The sequence below is a fragment of the Theropithecus gelada genome, chromosome 5 (genome assembly GCF_003255815.1).
Source record: "Theropithecus gelada isolate Dixy chromosome 5, Tgel_1.0, whole genome shotgun sequence".
Classification (NCBI taxonomy): Eukaryota; Metazoa; Chordata; class Mammalia; order Primates; family Cercopithecidae; genus Theropithecus; species Theropithecus gelada.
Genome location: NC_037672.1, coordinates 56,071,924 through 56,096,312, shown reverse-complemented (window position 1 = coordinate 56,096,312; position 24,389 = coordinate 56,071,924). Strand labels below are relative to the sequence as shown.

Below are 24,389 nucleotides of genomic sequence, written 5' to 3'. Positions count from 1 at the left end.
AACCAGCAAATGGTTTTAAGGTGTTTGCAGAGAGAAGGAAGACTGAGTCCATAGTAACGGCTATATTATGATCAACAGTGCTATTTTGTTTCTTCCCCAAAGTTCCTGTTTATGTCTCACAGCCTTTATATTGACTTTTTAAGAACTCAGCCAGTTGGCCAGTGGCCATGGTAAAATTGCACCACCAGCAAGTATAAATACATCCCAACAGTGGATACATCTTCAGTATTCTACTTAAACTCAGTTTTCCGGTTGAAGTGTCATGTGGTTATGGGTGAATACAGAACATTATTTAAGAAAAAATGATTTGTTCAAAATAGTGTCCAATTACTAACCTATATTGCGGAGCAACCACCAGTATCATTAAGAAATTTCATTCGCTTTTATTTTTAAAAACCTGTAGCATGCTACATCATTTACACATTAATATTTAACTCTCTGAACATTTGGCTCATGTACAGAAAATCATAGGATACTTTTTCTTTGAGAATGAGAAGGAAAGAAAGGACAGCGATTGAAGGAGAATCCAGGCGAGGGAAAACACATCCCTGCTGCTAGCCTTCCCATTTGCTCCACCTACTCTGTTCCAAACCTAGTTAACATAAGCTAACAATTATTATAATTAACAAAACTGTGTTGTTTTACAGGTGACTGTGCTTAGCAATTTGTGTATTTTCGCTGAATCATTCTTTAAAACAAATGTGTGAGAAAGAGATCTCTATCTGAAAAAATAGGAAATTGAGGGGAAACGGTGTTTAAAAACTTTGCCCAAGGTCACACAGGCCATGAGTGAATGAGCCGGGATTCTTCCAGGTCCGTCTGACTCCATACCCCAAGTTCTGGCCAGAAGCTCCTCCAACGGCTGACCCACCAGGAAATAATTTTCTATTACACTTATGTAAAGAATTCTCTCATGTGCCTAAAAGGAAGAGATTTACTCTATGCAGTTGGTTTAACTAGAATAACTGTGAAGATCAACAAGCTTAGAAATGCTTTTTTCTTTCTTTTAACAAAAGAAAAACAAGATGACAGGATATAAAACAAAGAATCTATGATTTTGTTTTCAAATGCACATTTTAAATTTTGTGACATAGTAGCTTAAGTCTTCTTTTGGACTATTAATTTTCCTATTATTATGAAATGTGACATGTGATGCTAAATTATACATATATACATACATATATATTTGAAAATCTACTTCCTTACAGATCTTACATTTTTAAAATGTAAAACATTTCTAAAAGCACCATTTTACCATTTTTTGCATCTTCCATACATTATATTAGTATTTTGGATATATACCCACTGCCAGATTCTTATATTTTATAGTTGCAGGAAGCTAATATTCCAAGTGGAGTAATTTGGTGTTGTTACTTAACTCTGAAAAAGCGTGAAATATAGCAATCATTTGTGATAAATCACTGACTTTCTGCTAAGGTGACTAGGCCATTATTTTCTTATATTAGGCAAAAAACCAAATGCAGCAATCCAGAATTGTATACCATTTAATGTTATTTGCAAGAATGATTAACCAGGATGCCAGGGGCACTTACATGAACAGCTGTTTCTTATATTTTCCAAGTAATAAAACCTCTTAGTTTGGCATCTAATGGCATCTTCCATCTTGCAGGGAAGCCATTAGATCCACCCTGGTGCCACTGGAATAATTGAGGTTCCCTAGGGAGAGAACACCTACCAACAACAAGAGGCAAGGGATAGGGTAGATTGAGAATGAGACCTGGATTGGAAGTTCAGAATGAAACTACCAGCCAGTAAGAAAGTAGAGGGGCCCAGAGCCTTCAGAGGCAAAGGGAGGTGTCCAGAATTACTTATTCACTTATTTTTTGGTTTGTTTGTTTCTTTATTCATTTATTTCTTTATTTTGAAAGGTGAAAATCTTTAATCTTTCAAATACTTCTCCCAAAGTATTACTAATAATTCATGTATTTCTTTATTTTGAAGAGTGAACATGTTTCAAATACCTTACCAAAATAATAATGATGGAGTAACAGTCTTGAGTTTTCAGAAGTATATGATGTACTAATAAATACCATCTAAGCAATCACAAATGCATGCTTTCTTACCAGGCATACAAGAGCTAGAGTCCTTCACACTAAAGGCTTTTACAAAATGCAAAAGCAGCAATAAACAGAATTGATATTTACATTAACATTGTACATAAAATCCAAAAGTCAACATCCTATATTTTTAATATCAATGTACATATCACACTTTATTTTTAATGTTAATTTTCCATCTCTCCCCAAAAATGTAAGATCTGTAAGGAAGTAGATTTTCAAATATATATGTATGTATATGTATATAATTTAGCATCACATGTCATGCTGAATACCCAGGAGTTTACTGACAACACCGAGAGTTTCTTGAAGAATTTATTGATGGTTTCTTTTTACCGCCAAAAAATCTCTAAGCCAAATTTTCTTTTCTCCAATTTTTCTTTAATTTTTACCTCTTCCTACTCAATTTCAAATTTATTATCATAAAGAGAGATGTTGAAGGGATCTGCTTATCTATCTACTGTAGTGTGAGGGCGCTTGTGTGGCAACATTTTACTGTTGTTCTTCGCTGCTCTCATTGATGCATTAAAAGGAAGGGGATTCTACACAGAAATACTTAAACAATCAATAAAACACATTCCTAAGCAATCATGATGTGATGGAGTCACTGCAATTTGATTAGTGGCCTTTTCATTCTTCGTAGAGACAACCTTTACTGATATCATTAACCAGATGAAACACAGGTTTGATGCAGCTCTTTTAACCACTGAGCTTGGTATTGATTGAGAAGCAAGATCTGAGATTTTGTTAGTGTTGAGCTGTTTACAGAAACTGGAGGTCCATTCCTCCCCTTTTCTTCAGCCCCCAGAGTAATTGGTTTTTTTTACCAGCAGTGAATACAGAGGAGAAACCAAGTACATTTTCTGACTTTTGTTTCTATGAACAAAAGCTATTTGGGTGAGGGATCACTTTCTGAATGCTCACAAGGAGAGAGGCATTCTATATTAATATTTTTGGGATGGCATAAGTAGATCTCCTCTTCTGTTATTGTAATTCTCAAAGATCTCTCATTATACAACTACTTATTAGCATTTGCACTTCAGAAAGTTTGTACTAATTCTGCCTGTGTTTATGTTTAAACAAACCAGTAATGCTTGTTCCTTGCCCCTTGAAAGGCATATGTTATCATAGAGAAGATCTAAAGATTTTTACCTTATCTAGACATTTTGGCCCAAATGGCTGACTAAGTTTGAGGTTTGTCTATATCTGCTTCCACGCAATAGAAGAGGAACATTTGTTAGGCCTTTTAAGTGAATGATTTAGCGTAAGAATCACACTTTACATTTTAATTCCTGAAACTAATGTTTAAATGAAAGTAAACTCTTCAACTGAATACACTATACATGCTAGAAAAAAAGCTGTGTTTGGTGAAAGGTAGCTATTGCATAAAACTGTATGTTTTAACTTAGTATGGTGAGCCTGACTTGAAAATAATTTTATGGTGTGGGAATTGGATTGTGTAATGAGTAGAATATTAGAGCACACCTGCGAGTGGCATTAAAATGTTTTTGTTTTAACTGATTCATAGACTAAGCTTAGAGCCCGTAGGTGTGATCTATGGATTCAAGATAAATAATTAATGTTTACCCAATAAGCACTAAGAAAAATGAGTTGAAAGATTCACTAAGGTCCATGTAATAAAAAGATTTTGGGGACAATATGGAAAAATAATTAGGCATGAAAAGGGTTTATATATTTTCTTACATCTCTAAGCATCATAGTAGTTTAAATAGAGAGTTGTTGGCATATACTACTCTTTACAAGCTTCTGGTATATTAAGAAATAATATAATTAGATAAAAAGTTACTACTTACTTGAAGTTTCAGAGGGATAAAAGTAACAAAATAAGCATGGAAAGTAATGGCAATAGTAAGAATGGATATAAGTGTTTATCATGAAAATTGAAAATATACTCTCTAATTCTAGGTTTAAAAGACAGAGACCAGCTTTTCATACGAAAAGTACATTGATAAAAATCAGTGATAACCACTCTCTTTTAAAACACAAGACCTCACATACAGCACAGTTCTTTGGTTATAAAAGCTGACAGCAGAGCAAAAATAAATTTACACTCAAATGCATAGTTGTTTTTTGCTTTGGGGTCTTGTTAGATTTTTTGTAAATTTTTTTTTGTCAGCAGGAATTTATTTTATTTTCACCCTTATGAATTATGGGGTACAAATTTTGAAACTGTTTATCCATTGCACTTAATCATTAGTCAGATTTCTTGTACTTCACGATCTCTTTTCAGCCTAAAGTAACATCAACAAGGTGATACAAAATCAAAATATTTAGAGCCCAGGGAGGAAAAGTCATCAAAATCTTGTCCCTATTTCCTAATCCTGAATATTGTGATTGAACCATTCTTCTATATATAAACAAAGGAAGTACAGATGGGGTACAGGGACTGGCAATCAATAAACTGACACACAGAAAAAGAAAACATAGAGAAGGAGACAATCATAACAATATTAAAAGAAGAGTCAAGAATTTTCTGCACTTATATAGAGGTCTTGCAACTTAACACATGAAAATAATTCCTTGCTCTTCAGCTGCCATAGCACTTCTAGGTTTTTAAAATTGAACTATTCTTTTTAGGTTATTAGTGTCCAGATCTTTGCCATTCACTAGCAGCAACACTTGGGAACTTATTAAAAATTCAAATTCTTGGATCTCTACCCTGGAGCCAGAATCAGAATCTGCATGTTTAAGCAGATTCCCAGGTGATTCCTATGCATGTTAAAGACTAATATGACCCCGCATCTATTGGCAGAATATGCACTTGTTCCTTGGAGACTAAAGACAGTGAACAATGAAACAGAATGTAAAAAAACAGATGAAAAATCTTCTGAGGTGAAAGCATAAATAGGAGGAAATACAAAATTCCCCTTTTATGCCAAGTGCTTCCCACTTGAGAATAAATCACTAAGGTCATTTAACCACAAACTACACTGGGTTTACCTGCCTTTCACGGCTTCTCAAAGTCAAACAAACACTCTCATAATTTTAATGTTTAACAAATACAGTCATGCACTGCATAACAATGTTTTGGTTAACAACAAACTGCATATGATACTCTTCCCATAAGATTATAATACCATATTTTACTATGTCTTTTCAACGTTTAGATATGTTTGGATACACAGTATTTACCATTGTGTTACAACTGCCTACAGTATTCAGCACAGTGCTATACAGGTTTGTAGCCTGGAAGTAATAGATTATACCACATAGCCCAGGTGTGTAGTAGGCAATACTATCTAAGTTTGTGTAAGTATACTCTGCAACATTCACACAACGTAAAGTTGCCTAATTGCATTTATCATAATGCATCCCCATTGTTAAGCAGTGTATGACCATAGTTGTAAATGATGTGTGTTTATTCTTCCTAGCCGAAGTCTTCTGGTAATAATATTTTAATGTTTTGATTATGAGTAAACTTAAATGTCTTTCCAGATTGCACTGCTGCCAACTGACCATTTTTATATAGATATGTCCTTTTTAGGTGTAGTTTGTTATGAATGTATTATGTCACCATCATACACATATATACACACAAGAGAGACATACATACACCTCACACATTCACATGTGAATGCTTCATCGCCTTTATTACATACCCTAAAATTACAGCATGCTTTATGGAATTGCTGCGGAAGAGGAAGAGGGGTTGTCTGTATGAGTCATAAACACTGGAAACTTGAACAGAGCATCCCAACAACAACAACAAAAGCAAACTGAGTACCTGGGAGGGATGAAAAATAAAAATGATACCTGTTCTCTGGCATATAGATTACCCCATAGGGGAAAATGATTAAAGAAGAAAGAAACAATGTTTTAAATTTTCAGTAGCATATTTTAGTCATGGTAGAACAAAATATTTTCTAGCTGATGTTAACAGGTGTCATGTATTATTGCAGCGAGAAAGGCTCTTAGCAAACTATGACATTCTTGGTCAGAGTTAAACTCTGTTACCCTTGTTTTTATCTGCCAAATGATCCTGATGTGTGAACTGGGGAATAGAGTGCATGTTTGTATATATAATGCTACAATGCTTACACTATTAAATTCTGTTTATAGCTTGGCCTTTGGAAATGGCTGTTGGGGAAAGGAATTGCTCTAAACTTGAAAATCCTGAGGCATTCTGAAAGATAAACAGTGTTTTACCAAGGTGGGAAAGGTGTCAAAGAGACTTGCCCTTAACAGTCTCAAAAAAATAGACTGTTTAGATGCGGCTGCTGTGTTAACCATGAGAAAAGAGAAATAAATTGGCATGACAATTTGCAAACATGTTATAGCAAAATGTTAGCAATAAAAATAAAATAATTAAAAAGAAAGATGAGAGCAAATGAAAACAGGATGGCAAATATAGTTTGATTTTTTTTATCCAAAATCTGAAGATTGGATTTAAAAAATGAAAATCTAAAGTCATCCACAAGTACCCAATTGTATAAGGACTTAAGGAAACCATAAAATCAGTGTTTATAAGCTCAAAGAGAGAGTGATAATACAGCAGGAAAAGAATGCCTCTTCTCAGTTGAGCAGGCAAAGTAAAATCCGAAAAAAAGCCTTGTCAAATCTAAAATAATCAAGTATGATAGCCGGGTGCGGTGGCTCACGCCTGTAATTCCAGCACTTTGAAAGGCTGAGGCAGGCGGATTACGAGGTCAGGAGTTTGAGGCCAGCCTGACCAACACGATGAAACCTGTCTCTACTAAAAATACAAAAATTAGCCGGGCGTGGTGGCGCACCCCTGTAATCCCAGCTACTCAGGATGTTGAGGCAGGAGAATTGCTTGAACCCAGGAGGCAGAGATTGCAGTGAGCCGAGATTGTGCCACTGCACTCCAGCGTGGGTGACAGAGTGAGATTCTATCTGGAAAAAAAAAAAAAAAAAAGTGATAGAAACAACTAAAGATTAGATCACCTGTGTAGGGGAGAAAAACTTCCTCCTCTATCCTTTTAGGGTCTCCTGCTGGACCTAAAAATTAAACTGACATCAAACATATTAACATCTCTTAGTCTCAGATAAGGTAAATTCAACAAAGATACTGGGATTAATAGACCCTACAAATGTTGATTGGAATGATGACAGAGACACTATAAAGTCTAATTTATGATGAAGGATGAGGATCTTTTTATTGCCAAATGGTCAAATAGTGATGATGAAAAATATAATATTCATATTAGAAATATTCATATTAGAAATAGTCACATCCTGATGAAAAAACAGTGATTAAAAGACATTCAAAAAAGCGATGATTGAATACTTGATAAAAGGAGGAATGGATATGAGGGAAGTCAATTCACATGTGATTATTTCCTAGCAGTTTCTCCCAGATTAATGAGATTAGGGTCATTGGTGTGATTCATCCATTCATTCAAATCAGTAAACATATATTAGGTACTCATTTTGTTGAGCATCTTGACTCTTAGTAATGTATCATTGCACTTGTTTTTCTTAACCTCCTGATAAGCTTTACAGTTAAATCTGAGGGTTTAAGGATGGAGATTTTTTTGATGGGAAGAGAAGACACATTTATTGTTTTGCTTGTTTCTTTGTTTTTAAATGTCAACAGGCCGGGTGTGGTGGCTCACGCCTGTAATCCCAGCACTTTAGGAGGCCAAGGCGGGTGGATCACCTGAGGTTGGGAGTTAGAGACCAGCGTGACCAACATGGAGAAACCCCATCTCTGCTAAAAATACAAAATTAGCTGGGTGTGGTGGTGCACGCCTATAATCCCAGCTACTTAGAAGGTTGAGGCAGGAGAATTGCTTGAACCCAGGAAGTGGAGGTTATGGTGAGCGGAGATCACACCATTGCACTCCAGCCTGGGCAACAAGAGCAACATTCCATCTCAAATCAATAAAGAAATAAATAAATAATGTCAACAAATTTAATAAATTTGGCAAGAATTGGAATAAAGATAATATTTTCTTTCCAAAAGCCCATTTGTGGATATACATATGTGTGTATAAGTGTGTATATATATATATATGGATAGATATTGATAGCTTGATATCTCAATGGATACACAGTAAATTGTTAGTAGTGGTTAATCCTTTTTTTTTCTTTCTTTCCTTTTTTCTTGTTTTTTAGACAGAGTCTCACTCTGTCACTGGGCTGGAGTGCAGTGGCGCTGATCTCAGCTCACTGCAACCTCTGCCTCCCAGGTTCAAGCGATTCTCCTGCCTCAGCCTCCTGAGTAGCTGGGATCACAGGCACCCACCACTATGCCCAGCTAATTTTTTGTATTTTTAGTAGAGACGGGGTTTCATCATGTTTGCAAAGCTGGTCTTGAACTCCTGACCTCATGATTTGCCCACCTTGGCCCCCCAAAGTGGTGGGATTACAGGCATGAGCTACTGCGCCTGGCCAGTAGTGGTTAATCCTTAAGAATAGTATTGGTGAGGGTAGAGAAGGTAGGAACTTTAAATTTTACATATACTTATAACTTTAAATATACATATACTTATATATTGGGGTTGGCCAATACCCCAGCACTGATGGGCAATTTATTTTCCGAACCACATTTGTTTGTCTAGGAACTTGTCAAAGAATACAGACCAATGAAGGGCCTCCTCTATTCATTTCCAGCATTCTACCTTATAAATGTGGATTCGCTCTTATTGTAAAAATGACAGTGTAGAGGAGCATCTTTACACTTCCAGGAGAAATCTTCTTTGTATAAACTCAAGAATCTTAATCCTCAGTGTGTTTGGGAGCCCGGGTAAGCTTAATATTTAAAAATTATTCAGCACAGTGTGGTATCGCATTTTATATCTAATGCTTTCTCCCCTAAGAAAATTCTAATAGTCCTCCTATTATTCACAAAATAAATGTCTCCCTACTTCCTAGGTTTGTTTTCTTGGGAGTCTTGGAAATCATTATTGTTGTTACCATTACAGTTGTTTTCTCAATAACTGCCTGTTTTAATTTCTTTAGAATACAACAGATATCCTCTCAATCCTCCAAGATAAATAAACCTTAAGCAAATTTAAAACATATGGGAGATAATTATCTCAGACAATAGTCGAATTTCGCATCTGAAAGAACCTTAAGAATAATCTTACTAAATCCCCTTATTTTATATAGGAGAAAACAAAGTCTCCGTAAAGTGACATGTTTTGGCCAAGGTCAAACAGCTACTTGCTGACAGAACCAAGTTTGGAAACCTAATTAATTTTTACTGTTCTCTCCTGTCTGTACCTGGGAATGTTTGCTTTACACACTGTGCCCGTCCTCCCATTGGCCTAACCCAGTAAGGAAACTTGCCATTTAAGAACGTGCTCACCTCAGAGGAATGTTGCAGGGGTGGGACAGGAGAGTAAACTGAGATTTGATTTAGTTGGATGCTCATTAATATTGACTTACTAATGGTTACATTGAACACAATGAAGAAATAAAGCCTGTGCTTATTTTTTAAATAATCAAAATAGCTTGGGGGCCCCCTATTTCATAGCCACGGTGTTTGCAAATATGTTCTTTTATATGGGAGAGTACACACTGTATATCTGTGTATTAGACTTCTTTAGAGAAACAAAACCAAAAGGAGACATATACATATATAGAAGAAGATTTCCTATGAGGGATTGGTTCACACTATTATGGTGGCTAAGACCTTCCATGAACTTCTGTAGGCTAAAAGCCCAGGAAACCTAGTGGTGTAGTTCCAGTCTAAGCCTAAAGGCCTGAGAACCAGAGGACCCAATGGTGTAAATTCCAGTCTGAGTCTGAGGGCCTGAGAACCAGTTGTACCAATGTCTGAGAGAAGGAGAAAATAAATAAATAAATTCTTCCTCTGCCTGTTGTTCGTGTCCTCAGCAGACTGCATTATGCCCACTCAAACAGGTGAGGGCCATCTTCTTTACTCAGTCTCCTAAGTCGAAGGCTAATGACTTCTGGAAACACAGTCACAGACACAATCAGAAATAATGTTTTACCAGCTATCTGAGCATCACTAAACCCAGTCAAGTTTACACATAAAATTAACCATCACAGCCCGTTATCTGTGAATGTCTTCTAAAAGAGAAGCCTCATCATTTTGCATTGTTCTATACCCTTTTTTTTTTTTTTTTTTTTTTTTTTTTGAGATGGAGTCTCACTCTGTTGCCCGGGCTTGAGTACAGTGGCACAATCTCAACTCACTGCAACCTCTGCCTCCCGGGTTAAAGCGATTCTCCTGCCTCAGCCTCCCGAGTAGATGGGACTACGGGTGAGCAGCTAATTTTATATTTTTAGTAGAGACAGGGTTTCACTATGTTGACCAGGCTCGTCTTGAACTCCTGACCTCAAGTGATCCACCCACCTCAGCCTCCCAAAATTCTGGGATTAGAGATGTGAGCCACTGTGCCTGGTTTTTCTATGCCATTTTTAAATAAAAATAAACTGTGGCACTAAAATAATAAAATATTACAAATAGTTTATTAATCTGGCCTTTATTATTGACTATTGAGCAATGTGTCCAAATTGTGTAAGAATCTCCTGACTCAGGAGCTAGTTGCTCTAAGACCTATGACTTCATTCTTGATACTATCATCATCTTTAGGTCAGTATTAATTCCAGCTTCATAGGTAGGGTGACATGTGTCCAGGTTTGCCTGTAAGAGTCTTGAATTTTATCTGCAATCTCATTGTCGTTAACAGCAGTGCCTCCTCTTACTCTTAGAGAGTTAAGGTTTAGACAGTAAGGTATAGGGTCATCCATAGGGGGTATAAAATATGTTAGAGAAGGCATTTTCCTATTCCAACTTTAAAACAAATCTCAGCATTTTCTCTTGTTTGAGCTGTATCTGCCCCTTTCTGTATTCAATGTCTTAGTTTTACTTCCTGCCTTCCTAGATTCATTGAAACTCCATATTTGATTTGATGGAACTAGGGTATCTGCCAAATTGACTTTCATTCTGGTTTCCACTGGCTGTCCTAGTATAGTGTGTGAATAAGTCTTCCAGGCGTAAAGACAATTAGATTATCAAGAGGAAGTTGATGAAGGATTTGTACTTTGCAAAGTAGCTAAATATGTAGTTCCATAGAAACCATGCAAATACAATTGTTTATGTATAGAATCTCATATTTGGACATGCTGATGCCTAGGAAACCTAATTTTCTGCCCATGAAATTTCCTAAGATATTGCCAAATTATACTCCAAACAATGTCTTTGAGTCTAGTCACCCAATGTCCAAGTTTTAAAAATGTCCAAAATGTATGCTGCCCTTACAGAGACAGGCAGTTTAGTGTAAAGTATACACGCCTCATAGACAGATGAATGTGATTTTAAATTGTGCAATCACTCTTTTCAGTTATAGGCCTCAGTTTCCTCATCTGCAAATAGAGAGAATGTATGAAAAATGTCTTTTACATAATCAATTCTTATAAAATACTTGTTTCATCCAGTTCTAACATTAATATATTTTTCTGTAATTATTTTATGGAGATATTGGGAGTAAGTTTGCCTTCTAACATCTTTCTACCTGTAGTAATTTTAAAATAAACTTTAGGGCCATCTCTCTCTCTGTCCTTCCTGCCTAATTTCAGACTTCCACAGTGTATTACTTAGACATAGAAATGTCATAGTCCTTTAGACAACCTGTCCCTGAATTTTCTCTTCACTTAGCATTCTAAAACCACAATATCCCTTATTTAAAATCCTTCAATAGATACCCATTTCCTTGAGGATAAAAACCAAACTCCTAGGCCGGGCGTGATGGCTCACGCCTGTAATCCCAACACTTGGGAGGCCGAGGCCAGTGGACCACCTGAGGTCAGGAGTTTGGGACCAGCCTGGCCAACATAGTGAAAACCCGTCTCTATGAAAAGTACAAAAATTAGCTGTGCGCAGTGGCAGGCACCTGTAATCCTAGCTACTCAGGAGGCTACGGCAGGAGAATCACTTGAAACCAGGAAGCAGAGGTTGCAGTGAGCCAGGATCACACCAGCCTGAACAACAAGTGAGACTCTGTCTCAAGAAAAAAAAAAAAAAAAAAAAAGACAAACAAACCCCTGAGCCTGACTTTTGCCTGTCTTCCTTTCTGCATACTTTATCTATCAGTCTTGGTTTTTCATTCCACATGCCAACTCTATAGAACTACTTGAAGTGACCCAAGTGTACCCTATCTCCTACCTGGAATGTTAATCCTCTCTTTCTTCATTCAAATTGTATTTTGGTTTTATCTCCTCAAGGCAGCCTTCCTTGGTTACTTCCTGTCTTAATTCCCTGCTGCTTCCAGGCTCCCCTGTGAAGCCGTGCTTACCTCCACAATAGTCTAAATGTCTCCCACCTCCAAAAACAAAGGTTTCTGAGGCAGGAGTTAGTTTCCTTTGTACCAAGCATTTGGTACATTATATGGTCTCAACAAATATAGGCATGTCAATAAATTCAAGGAAGAAGAAAGGAATTTTTACTTTATTTTCCTGGGGAAATTTGTATTCTGAATAAGAAATGTTATCATCAATGAGATAACAAGAAATTATTACAAAAACTTCATAAGCTAGCACAAGGCCTTGTCCACAGAGGCAATTAATAAATATTTTAACTTTGATCCATTGATGAAATAAATGCCATTTATATACATAGATTAATGTATAGTCAATACAATAGAAAAATATAGCACTTTTTGTTTTAATGACTTTAAATGAAATTATTTGCCTCTGAGTGACACCAGTGCTCAGGCAAGAAATTCCCTCTCCCTGGTTGTCCCAGGAGGAGGGCTATCATGGCACTTAGGGAAAACTATTCTCTTCCTAACAAAGAATCACCCTCTCCTGCTCTTGCCATCACATGACCACCTCTCTGATGTGGCCGTACTTGAAGTGTGGTGAGTCAGTCACATTATCCCACAACGTGTCTGAGCCCCAGGACCCAGAGAGGCTGACTCACTAGAATAGGTAATTAGGAAACAGTAGGACATGAGACAGGAGAGGAAATCTAATTTACAGTTCACTGGAGGACTCTGAAAGAGTGTGCAGCAGAGCTTAGATGGGAGATTAAATTATCTGTGAGCTCACCTCTCCAAAATTATTTGGTCTCCCTCCTTTTCATTTAGAAAACATATGTTGCAAGTGCAAAGATTTAGCCTTTGCTCCTGAAGAGTTGGCAGGTGAGGGCATCTTCTTAAAACCACCTGGAAAGGATAGAATTAGCTCTAGGCTATCTACTGTTTCAATAAGAGAAATTACCACAGAATTCAGGAAATGAAAGAGATTTCTGGAAGCTCTTAGGACCTCTAGGAAATGTAATCACATATCTAGTTAGGTACATATATCCACGGATTATATTCTGGCAAGTCAAGATATTAGCTGGCGTTTGTGTTAATACAATTCGAAAGGTTACAGGTATCTTATGTAGATACAACTATTTAGGACCCAGCTGGGGCTCTTTCCTCATTTCCTGTCATTCCTAGCTGCTGGAGCCAAGGGGAGATTTGCAGTGTTAAGTCAATTACAGAAGTCGATTAGATTTTGCCTTCATGTTTATGGACTTACGTTAAATGTTTGTTGACAGAAGAATAGTAGCTCATGCAGAAAGTATAATTAATTCATTAAAGAAATGGTTATCAAATGCCTGTTTTATTCTAGATACTGTTCTGAACATTAAGAGTAATGTGGTTCAAAAACCTAAATCTTAGGTTTCTAATCCTATTTATATATCATGATATCTTTCTGATCTGATAAAACTTACTCTAGAGGAGACATAGTAAACATAGTTCAACTGACTACTAAAATGGATAGTAAGTAAGGAAGAACAAAAGATCATTTCAGATATAGAAAGTGCTATGAAAGAAAATTAAAATGGGGAAATGGGATGGAGGGTATATGTGGTTGGGAGGATGCTTAACCAGAATGGTCAGGAAATCTTTTTTTCTGAGGAGGTGGCATTTGGTAGCATCATCCTGAATGATGAAAAGGAGATCATTCTGCGCAAATATAAGGGAGGAGCATCCCACACAGATGTGATAGCAGGTTCGGAAATTCAGTAGATGTATTAATCCATTTTTATGCTGCCGATAAAGACTTACCCAAGACTGGGTAAATTTATAAAGAAAAAGAGGTTTAACGTGCTCACAGTTCCATTGGCTGAGGAGGCCTCACAACCATGAGGGAAGGTTAACGTCACATCTTACATGGCAGCAGGCAAGATAGAATGAGAACCAAGTGAAAGGAGTTTCCCCATATAAAACCATCAGATCTCGTGAGACTTGTTCACTACCATGAGAACAGTATGGGGGAAACTGTCCCCATGATTCAATTATCTCCCACCGGGCCCCTCCCACAACACCTAGGAATTATGGGAGCTACAATTCAAGATGAGATTTGGTTGGGGACACAGCCAAACCATATCAGCAGGAAAGATTAACTGAAGCTAAATCATGTAGTACATAGGATGCCATGGTTAGGCATTTGTATTTATACTGAGGGCAATGGGAGATTGTGATAGGGCTGAACCAGGGGAATTATGGGAAATCACTGGACAATGAAAAGCAAGAGAACAATGGAAAACCAATGGAAGGAATGAAGGAGAATAATCATGGGAAATTGTTCAACAGCGAAGCAGGGGAATGATGGGAAAGATGAGAAATCATGGGTACAAGGAGGGGAATGATGATTCTGATTCTCTGAGGAGAATGAACTGTGAGAGGTGTACACATGTGCTGGAATTGGTTTAAGAGAGTTGATGCTTGAGATTTTTATGTGTGTCAGTTTCTGTTAAGAACTTCCATGCATGAAATCTGCCCCCAAGCATAGAATATTAGAATCTAGTAGCTGTTCATGTAGTCACTACTCTTCACTGCATCACCAAAGAACTCTCTGGGATTTCTTAGTAAAAGCCTTCTTCTAGTGTTACTATAAACCCAAAAACTGAGAGGAGGAGATCAAGAGTTAGAGAATTCCGACTGCCTTCCCTATGTTAATATAGCCTGCCCTGGAGTTCACCTCTGCTGGAAGTATTTCTCCCATCAGTGAAATTCAACACCACAGGGCAAACCTTCAAAATACAGTGACTATTCCTCACTAAACTACACTAGTATTCTGAAATTCAGAGCATTCCCAGAGTAGGGCAACCTGGAGTGCGTCCAAGGACCCTAAATAGAGCAGAACACCAGTTTTAAAAATGGTTGCAAAAATGTTGTGCCATTTTAGATTGTATTGGATCACATATTGACAGCACATACTTCCCTTCCAATGGGTAGAGATGAGCCATGCCGTGAATTTCGAAGTAGCTTTGAAGGCCAATTTCCTATTGCTCTCACTGGTCACCAAAATTGCTAGTTCCTTCTTTGTTTAGCCTATTTTAGGAGACTTTGGTTCTTGAATTCAATACCCATAATCTATTGTCTATGGCTCAGCCCACTCCTGTTCTAAACAATCTGTTTGTCCGTGACTTCTCTTCACTCTTTCCTTCCTTCCTGCAGCCACTTAACCCTCTGAATCACCTTGACTCATTCCATGTAAAACTCTATGTCTCCTCAAGGCCTACTACCTTTCAAGGTCTTACTCATATTTCCTTCCTGCTCTTTCTAACGGACTAAAGGTAAAACCGTCAACATCAAAAGTAAAGCTTAAGAAGTAAGAGGAAAATATGGAATATTTTTAGCAAATGCAAGTAATATGTATCAATGTGTCCAACTCTTGTCACATTTGACATATTAATGTTGCTTAACCTTTGCATAGGGCCGAAATAGACATAATCAAAAGAGACTAAAAGGAAAATAAGATGCTGTCATTGTGTCAAAAACCATGAAGTATGGTTTTCCAAAATTTCTTTCTCAACATTTATGTTTTGAATCTCAGTTGCTTATTTGTCAGCATTAGAAAAGTGCTATCATACCCATTATTTTCTCAACATTTTGGAAAATGTGTTCCAGAAAATCTAATTGTCATTTTAAATATTAATTACACTTTTATAATTATTTGGTCACAAGCATACTGCTTTCTGCCAAAGAACAGGGCAAGAGTAGATGCCTTAAAAGTAGATGAGAAATATTAAAACCAAACAGTGTATTTCTGAGTTAAAGAATGGGTGGCAATTTGAAGAAAATAGGCCTTGAATGATCTGAGCATTTCTCATTGTGTCTTAGAATTACAAAGTATAAAGTAGATTTTGCTTTAAAATTTAAGGAGCCAGATCAAATGGAAAGATTAATAGTGGCCAGAGTGATTTCAATGTGGCCCACCTCATATTTTGGTTTACTTGACCTAGGCAGGATGTTTTAAGGTTAGAGCAACCCAATCGATAGGATATAAATAAATTGAGGACACGTGTTTGAAGTGTGAGAATGAATAAAGAAATCGTTAGAGAGAATTGACCTTACTTCCCATGCAAACCCTTTGATTTTATTTGAAAATTCCATACTTTTCTAAGGAAGTTATTGCTTGTCTGTTACACTATTTCACGTGGGAGGGATGAGATAGATCTTACAAATGTTCAATAAATATTTGTTAAATAAGTGAATGAATGAATACATTTCAAAAAGGTAATTTTAAAAATTATTATAATAAGCACATCACTCTTTCAGTTAAAGAAAAATAATTTATTCACCAATAAATAGGAAATACATGAAAGACATCAAAGAAAATCATTATTTCTCTGTTTTATTTAGCAAAGTATACAATCAATAATAATAAAAACCAAATGTGTGTATTCAAAAAATCTTGACAGATTGAAAGTGGGGATTTGTGATAAAAGTAAATGTGTGTCTAGTTTAAGAGCCATAGAGTAGTATCGCTGACACTAGGTAGAACACTTACTCTGCCACCTGTCACAGCACTATGCCTTACTAAAGCAGTACTCTGTAAGGACTAATAGATGTTAGCATCCCCTGAAACATGGGAACTCCTGAATTGTAAACATATTCTGGACAATCAGCAAAGGAAAAGATTATTTCCCAATATAAAAAGAAATTGGAGGTTATAGGGAAAGTGTCAATATTAAGGACTTTAAATCCAAAGGAAATGTTTTATCTGAGATAGTTCTCACATCCTAATTGTGTTACTGCTCCCTGTCAATTCCTTTGCTTATTATACAAGGATATAGAGAAAAAGGTAAACCATTTCCCCTCAAGTATGTTAGTGTAGTGGAAAGAGCATTGAAGCAGGAGTTGTGAAACCTGGTTATCTGTTAACTGTGGCACTAACTAGGCATGTGAGTGACCTTATACAAATCATATTTTTCTCTAGGTTTCACTTCCCTTATCTACAAAATGAGGGCACTGGGCTAAATTATATTTAAGGCCCTGATGAGCTTTCTATGATTCCTGTTTCTTGTTTTGTTTTGTTTTGTTTTGTTTCTAAATGCTCAAATACTACATTATTTAAGGTATATTTCCTTGTAGGTTTTTTTTCCCCTCTCTGTCTCTTTCTTCAATATATGGGATGGGAGGATACTGACTAAGTCTGAGAAGGAGGAGAAAGAAAATTAGCTACAGGAAGAGTTTATATCCCCCTCTACAAGAAAACTTAAATATAGCTACCACTGCTTTGAAAGGAATGGTTTGTGTCCAAACAGCGTTTTCCAGACAAGCTCTGTACTTTTTTGCCAAAAGAATTAACTTTAAACTGAAGGCAGTGGACAGTTAAACAAGAGTCGGCACTGGGAACAGCTGTGCGTAGATCAGACCAGTGACTTATAAGGTACTGTTTTTACTCATTTAAATCTTCAGGGTTCATTTGTTTTGGGGACAAGTATTCTGCGGTCATTTGACCTTTTTTCCCTCCCTCTTCACCTCTATTTTGAGAGAAAATATACTCTTGAAAATATTTTAGCTTTTTAAGTGTATTATTTTGTGACTGTTGATATTTGAAACTACTCGGATTTTGCTTTGTTTTGTTAGTGTTTTCAGGAACCAGATGATTGTTGGTGTTGTTTTATTTTAAAACTTAGTTTAGGTTTGTTTCTTTGTTGTATCTTGTCATGTGTGGTTTTTGTGTTTTATTGCTTGTGTTGGATAAAGAGGAATACACTTTAGCATTACAGAATGTACAGAATGTTCTTGACTGGGCAGGAGGGGGAGGTTAATGAATCTTCAGCTTGAAATATAGAACTAATATGGAGCCAATCAGACAAGAGAACCTGGGTAGGGCAGTCTAGTCACTTTAACTGATTCAGTCAAGGCTCACTAAACTCATCACAGCTTGGTAGATCTGACCTGGGAAACACAGTTATTTTGATGTGGGGTTTTTGCTTCCAGTTTGCTTCTATACATAGCTGTTAATTTTAATTCTTCCTTCTCTTTATTCATTTTTTTAAAAAAAAATTCTAATAAGCCTCCTTTTCTTTTTTTTTTAAATAAAGCTTATCTTAGTGTAAGCTCATTCACCTTAATGGAGCAACGTTTCTAAGAAGAGTGACATTTTCAAAAAGATTTCAAGTCACTGAGCCATAGAGGGGCTTCCAGAGCAGAAGGGGAATAGCCCAATGTGGCACAGAAGAAAATCCCTGTGTACCCTAGCATTCCAGGTGTCACTCTTTCCCCAAGGCCCTGGCTAGCTAGTATATAATATTTGCTGCTGGCCAATAAAACAACAATGGAGAACATTAAGGGGTTCAATATATGTGAATTTTCCATAAAGTGAAGTTTAACACCACTGAAAACTTGAAAAGCTTTTGAAAGAATTTAGCCACTTGTGGATCGTTCTCTTTCTGAGATCCACTATGTGTTTTGAGCTCTCTCTGGAGGGGACTAAATGCAATTTAATGTTGCCTTAATTTCTCAGTATTACTCATGGATACATATTATAGAATTTTTCTATAATGCAGTAATACATTGCATGGTGTATAAAGGCTATTAACTCTTCGATCAAAAGGTCACATAATCACTGTTTTTTTTTAATTCTTGTATTATTTTTATAGGACTTTTTTTTTTCCCTCCTGTGTCCACCTTCCATATTGAAGAGTGACTTCTTTACTTATTGGTGTAGACAGTTTGCATATCTCTAATAACTCCCTTCAACTTCAACCACCTCTTCATGATTATTATTTTGCGCTGGGAGCAAGAACAGCAGAAAATAAACAAGTTTATAAAAAATTATGGATAGAATAAGAGGCAATAACTTTATCTGAGGGTGCAAGAGATTCTCTTTTGAGAAACGTGCATGTGCCAAAGGACATATACACGGTGACATCTATTTTGGGTGCTCAGGAGACATTTGGCTTGTGTCCAAGTTCTTAGTTGTGTTCTGTAGTAGAGGTTGCCATGGAAGTAGTTCTGGAATAAGTAATGTGTTACTGCATCTTCTACAGAAAGTGCCGTTTGTTTTTCTTTTTATAAAGTTACCGGAGGTATGTGTCAAGGAATCGGTGACTAGACAAATACCAAGGGGCATACCTAATATTAATCAAGCACTAAGTATTTTATTTTAGTCCGATTCACAATCACGCTGCTCACATGCACGCATAGCGGGAAAACAGCATATTAATGCTTGTAGGAAAGAGTTAGAGAAAAGGAAAAAAATATTCATCTTCTAGCTTATTCAATTCTTTTGTGTGGAGATTATGCTTAAGAAAAAAAATAAATAAGGCAAGATTTATTTTCTCAGTGATTTTTCTGATTTCTTGAACTGCATTCTAAATTACAAGTTCTTTTAAGCTGAAAAACACTACAAAGCAATTTTATAAACCATGTACAATGAATTAGTAGCACAATATATGACAATATGTGTTTTCTTCTAACATTTTTATATTGTGCATTTTAGAGCAAAACGAATCACTGGTTTTTCAATGCTCTTGAAAATGATAGTAGTCACTTTTATTAATCTCACTCTACAAAAGAAAAAAAACTGGATATATTACATACATATATTAAGCTATAAGCTGAGTCCAGGGCAATTCTAAGTTTCAACTTTAATTAGATTCCTTGGCTAAATACTTGATCATTTAACTTTATTTGGAAGCACATTGTGAAGAATTTTGTATTAGAAGCTCATTTTTGTTTAATATTTTAAAAAATACAAGTTTCACCTGGTCACTGTAGAAATTTTTCCTAAGTGTTAAAGCATCAGATGGTGTATATGACAAACTTTTCTGTTTGAAATGATGAATTAGAGATTGCCTTTTGTCTGCAACAACACATTTGGGATATGCATATGTTTGCTAACTTTGTCTAAAACAATTGTCTAGGCCAGACACAGTAACTCACGCCTCTAATCCCAGCACTTTGGGAGGCCTAGGTAGATGGATCACTTGGGGTCAGGAGTTCGAGAGCAGCCTGGCCAACATGGTGAAACCACATCTCTACTAAAAAAAAAAAAAATAAATAGAAAAATTAGCCAGGCATGGTGGTGCGTGTCTACAATCCCAGCTACCTGGGAGGCTGAAGCAGGAGAATCACTGGAACCTGGGAGGCGGAGGTTGCAGTGAGCCGAGATCATGCCACTGCACTCCAATCTGGGCAACAGAGTGAGTCTCTGTCTCAAAAAAAAAAAAAAAAAAAAGAAAAGGAAGAAAGGAAAGAAGGAAGGAAGGAAGGAAGGAAGGAAGGAAGGAAGGAAGGAAGGAAGGAAGGAAGGAAGGAAGGAAGGAAGGAAGGAAGGAAGGAAAGAAGGAAAGAGACAAGAAAAAAACAATTGTCTAGAAATTGTGCTTATTTTTGCTTCCTACCTTCAGTTAGGTGGTGTGACTTATTTTAAAATGAAATGTTATTCCAATTGAAACACCACTCTTTTATATTGAAAATATACTATGTTAAGTCAGTTCAGTGAAGCTTTTCCTCACTTGACTGAGTCTTTCATTTTAATTGAAATTTAATTTTCATGTTCATACCTAAATAGGAAATTTGACATACTAGGAAATATGTATTTTAAATTTAGAACTTTAGTACCACAAGACCTAAATTTAAAATTCCTGAAATGTCAGTGTCATTATGAATACACGCTTAGGAAGACTTCAATTTAGAAAGATACTTTTTTAAACCTGGGAAAGGAAACAACCATTTAAATGAATTAATGCATGTTAGCATTCACTGGTAACACCTTATAAGGGTCCTTCTTAACACAACCTTATGAGACTTCTCCAGAAGTGTCAGAATTCAGCCCCTTTTCAACTATAATTCAGTGAACAAGATTTATGGTTCGCAAGGAGCTGTCAAGCTTAGTGCTGTAGGTTGTGGACAGGGAAGAGAAGGTATTGAGATTTCTGAAGTTGTTGAACAAAGAGATAAATGCTTTGTTCTTTGAAAAATCCACATTTAGTTCATTTTCAGTTACAACCTCCCAAGGAAAAAAGATACTTAAACTGACTCAAGTATATTCCTATATATTGGCCTTTGTTTAAGATATTAAATTGGAGCTTCTGGACAGTTTAAGAGGTGGTATGAATCCAAGGTTCTTTTTGTGTTAATACATCTTAGTTATGCAATAAATGTTTGTTGAATGACTATTACTCTCAAACCTTAATTTAAAAGGACATTGACAAATAAAATGATGCTAAAACTGCTATGTTTTACTTCATATTTGATTATTGGAGTATTTATTACTTAGTGTACTGCTGAATCATGCTAAAACATGACAGTTCATTAAGCAAAGCCATTCAGTAAATTATGAAATTACTGTTAGTAAACAGTAATTTGGAACTGTAAATTGCCAGGAGAAAAAGCATCAGGCATCTACAGTCGATAATAATTCAGAAAGTGGAATTGGGGTACAAGAAGGTCTCAACTGTTATTCTATACACGCCCCCCGCCTTTTCTTTGATTTTGTTTCTTTTGCTGTAAGTATTGTGGAAATTGTTTGTTTTATATCAATCAGAACACTTTGAAAAATAATTTTACTGTTGTATATTCTTCCATTCCATGGTTATTCTGTACATAATAGAACATGACTCCCATTGTTGGGGACCTACATTGCTTCAGTGTCTTCTGCTGTGAATAAAATTAGGATAAGCTTTCTTTTACGTATGAATTTGCTCATTTGATTATTTCAGAACTGAAATGACTTGGAAATTAGTGAGTCCTGATCACTTTTTTTTTTTTTTTAAGAGTAAGAGAACTAAGTCCTGAAATATTACTCATCTAGAACCTTGGCTTCCAAGCTTTCAGTCTAATATTTGTATCTAGCCAGAAGTAATGACTGGTGACAAATTCATAAAGGGGCAGGAAGCAAAAGCATAATTTCCTTCTGTCTGAGTAAGAGGTCAATCATGTACCCCATTCTCTGAAAATCCCCAGGGAATGGAAGGGTTCTCATACTAAAGAAAACAGTCATGATTCCATGCCAGATTTTATTCTCAAGGAGTAATAAACATATGATAGCTATGGGAACATTTTAAAATAGCTGTCATTTTGTTAATGAGTATTTGCTAAAGTATTTCCTGGGCCACTGGTGTTTATGGAACTTTTAAACAAAATATTTATGAAGATGGAACCAGGACTTGCTTCATAAATTATGTCCTTTTACTTGCACCTTTGCTTTTCCTCACTGCACAACGATGTTCAGGCCTCTGCTACACGAAATGAACAAACAAATCTTCAGCCTTTTCAACCATGCTCTTTTTTCCTGGTGCCAAGAAAAAATTATATTTTTTGTTTCTTCTCCCTCTAATTCGATTACCCTTTGCACTTTGGCATTATTTCTACCACAATATTGAAATGACCCTCTCAGAGGTTGCTCATCATGGCTGAATTAACAGTTAAATTCAACAGCTTTTTATCCCTGTCTTCACCTTCTGTTCTTTCTGCCATCTATACTGTTTACCCTCATGCTCTTCTTGAAATAGTTCTGTCTTTTGATATCAGAGATCTTGTACTAGCCTATGGCTCTGCCCCTCTCCTACGCTTTTTTTTTTCTTCCCTCTTGTTGGAGGGCTCCTGTTTTCTTCCCACCTTCTTGGTTTCAGTGTCTGTGTTTATTTTGTTTTCTCCCTTAGTCTTTCTTCCTTGGAAAATTTCATATAGGCCTATGGCTTCATCTTAAAGCCCATTGTAGATATCTGATCAGCAAGGCCTCTTTCACCCTTTGAAGTTATAACAAAGGTCCTCTTCCTCCAGATGCACAATGCTCGCATCAGGATCTTCAGTTTGGCAGCAAATTGAGCTGGATTTCAGCCCCTGCTCAGCCTGCACAACCTCAGGCAGTTGCCCTGCTGGTCAGGGCTTCCTATTTATTCAGTGCTGTCTATGGTATTCCAGTGATTCAAACTCCACGTCTTTCCCTCAGTCAAATCAGCCTTCCATCTTTCATCTCCTCCATCACTTTTTATACAACCAGGTGTCAATTCGAATTTTAGAAACCATTTTCTTGACATTTTTCCTTTGTATTTCCATGGCCACATTCTTGCTCAGAATTTAATTCCCTCTTGTGAGCCTACTGTCCCTGCCCCAATCCTTTTCTACTATAATCTATCCTCTATACATTTGGCAATTTGAAGATGATTATATATTTCTTTCTTTCTATCTATCTATCTATCTATCTATCTATCTATCTTACTTTTCTATCTAGATATAGATATATAAATGTAGATAAATATATTTATACCCCCCCCCCCCCCCGACTTTTCGATGAGTCCTTAGCAGATGGACAGGAGTAGAAGCTGTAAAGTTGAATTTCAGAATTTGAGGTCCAGCTTTGGTGCATTTACATGTGTCATCCTATGTGTTATTCAGTTTCAGGGTGTCAATAATGAATAACCTATGTCAAAACCTTCTATGTGCCGGCTACAGTGCTCTGAGCATTTCCCATATATTGTTCATTCAGCACTCAAAAGAAAACATTTTATTCTATTTATACTAGACATTATAAAAATGGAATCCAAATTATCTTAAAGAGACTGCTTTATTCTCTGAGTTCAGTTTGGATTTCGAAGAAGTCTACAGTAAAGTTAAATTCAGATAATACCAATGGTCTTGGCCTGATTGCAAGTGGTGGTAAAACAAAGGTAAGTGAGTATTATATTTTATTTTGAGATAAAATCATCTCCTTGTTCCGTTTTTTGTTGTCATTGTTTTGTTTTTTAAGAAAGGGCAGCAAGAAAAGTAAAACTGAGGTTTTTTTTTTTTTCTTTTCAACAATTACAAACTACATAAGGCAAATAAACACTTTCCTTTGTTCAATGTTTATATGTGGTTTTCTTTATTTATTCTTAGTGTAACAAAACAAGCAACTGGAGTATCCAGAAACCTATCCCAGGTTTTTTGACACCAGGCTGCCTCATTTGCCAGAATGCTGTCCTTTCTTTGAATTTAAGAATCCATCAGTGCCGTTGTCAAATTTAAGTGGAAATACTTCAAAGTAATGACTAAGGGTCTTCAGACATGTGCCAGGAATATTATTTTGCTATAACTGCTACCCTAGAGTCATAAATTAATTTTCCAGAGTGACACCTGC

The 24,389-nt window shown here is 36.3% G+C and overlaps 1 protein-coding gene across 3 annotated transcripts in view; it reads left to right on the top strand.

The window, feature by feature from the left end:
* ARHGAP24 (Rho GTPase activating protein 24) overlaps positions 1 to 24,389 on the top strand; it is a 516,458-nt gene that overhangs the window by 279,549 nt on the left and 212,520 nt on the right. For 2 of the 3 annotated variants that reach the window (XM_025386132.1, XM_025386131.1), the window contains exon 1: positions 17,438 to 17,705. The exons of the other annotated variant lie outside the window; for it this stretch is intronic. The gene's annotated coding sequence lies outside the window, so the exon portion shown is untranslated. Of the gene's footprint in view, positions 1 to 17,437; positions 17,706 to 24,389 lie in introns of those variants that run through there. 3 annotated transcript variants of the gene reach the window in all.